The following is a 1,451-nucleotide window of genomic DNA, read 5'->3' as shown; positions in this document are numbered from 1 at the left end:
ACATGCTGAAGACATGTTATTGGTCTTGCATATTACAGTCTAGTAAGTTTTTTGGTATGTCTCTCTCCTTCTTCAGACATTCAGTGGGACATGTACCACTGCAGTGGTGGTGCTGCTATACTCTCCAAGGCAATTAAGCAACAACATTTTGTATTAAAACAATTAATATAACTGGAGAGGGTGAGCATGCAAAAACAGCCTGTGTTTTCTGAACAGGACTTGAGTATCCTGGAGTTTGCTCATTTTTCTTTTTCCTCATTATAATCTTTCTGTATATTGTGTAGCTTGATTTCAGGTACAGCTTTCATTTGAAAGAACAATTGTTTTACTATTCTGCCAAATAAAATAGGAAAAAATATCTCTGAAAAGATTTTTAAGGGACAGGGAAAAGTATACTGCAACAATCCAAATCCGTTTTTTTAGGCAATTCTGATAAACATGGATGATTACAAGTAAGGTAGAATAAGCCTGGAAGCAATTTCGAGATGATAATTGTAAGAATGTTTAGACCAAGCTGCTGCTAACACTCATTGTAAACTGCAGGTGGCACCATTTATACAACATTTTAAAGAGCAGCAGCAAAAAAACGTTCTCCTGCTAATTTGAGCTTTCTGATGGCTTGCCGTGATCGTATAGTGGTTAGTACTCTGCGTTGTGGCCGCAGCAACCTCGGTTCAAATCCGAGTCACGGCAAGGGATGGCCTTTCTTTTGAAGAAATGTAATTACAGATTGCATACCAAATGTAATCCATTAGTGATGTCTAAGACTAAGATGAGAAAACAAACAGAAGCTCTGTAACTTTTACAAGACTGTTTCTCTAAAAGAGGACTTAGCATAAGTAAGTATTAATTCAGAAATCCTGGTGCCAAGTGGGATTTTTCAAAATTTAAATTATGGATAGTGTGAAAAATGCAGTCTCATAGTGGTCGTGGAATTTTTACTCCTTACAGCTACTTAATGTCTGGACTGAGCCATGAAGCCTCTTCGGTTTTGATCTTTCCTGGCTTCTCATTCTAATAAAACAATCAGCCTGAATTGCTTGGAAATATGACAGTGCTTCTTACCTAGGCCTGGACTGCTGCCAGCAGAAGGTCTTTGCTGGTGACAGACAAGAGGAACCATCACTTGTCTGTTGATTCTCTTTGTTGTTATAGTAAGAACACTGTGTGATTTCACTGTCCTCTTTCACTGAATAATACGAGCGCAGATTCTCAGTATGAAGACTTCTAAAATTACCATTTTGATTTAGTAAATTGGTTATGGTACCTAACAGCTGTTTGTGCAATAAACAAACAAACAAACAAAATTACATAATTAGTAATAACTACACTAATAAAACATCATTGTTACAATTTGATAAAGAATTTATAAGCTACTGAATAGTTTCTGGTAGCTGGTCCTTTAATTTGATATGGAGTCAATTCTGCTTTTCTCTCATTGCTGCATCTGA

The 1,451-nt window shown here is 36.6% G+C and overlaps 1 non-coding gene across 1 annotated transcript; it reads left to right on the top strand.

Annotated features, from left to right (window-relative positions):
• Positions 1 to 621: 621 nt before the first annotated feature.
• Positions 622 to 693, top strand: TRNAH-GUG (transfer RNA histidin (anticodon GUG)). Its single transcript has one exon. It is a non-coding gene; the product is annotated as a tRNA-His (tRNA).
• Positions 694 to 1,451: the final 758 nt, after the last annotated feature.

Source organism: Molothrus ater, chromosome Z (assembly GCF_012460135.2).
Source record: "Molothrus ater isolate BHLD 08-10-18 breed brown headed cowbird chromosome Z, BPBGC_Mater_1.1, whole genome shotgun sequence".
In the NCBI taxonomy this organism is placed as follows: domain Eukaryota; kingdom Metazoa; phylum Chordata; class Aves; order Passeriformes; family Icteridae; genus Molothrus; species Molothrus ater.
This window is presented reverse-complemented; position numbering and strand designations above follow the sequence as displayed.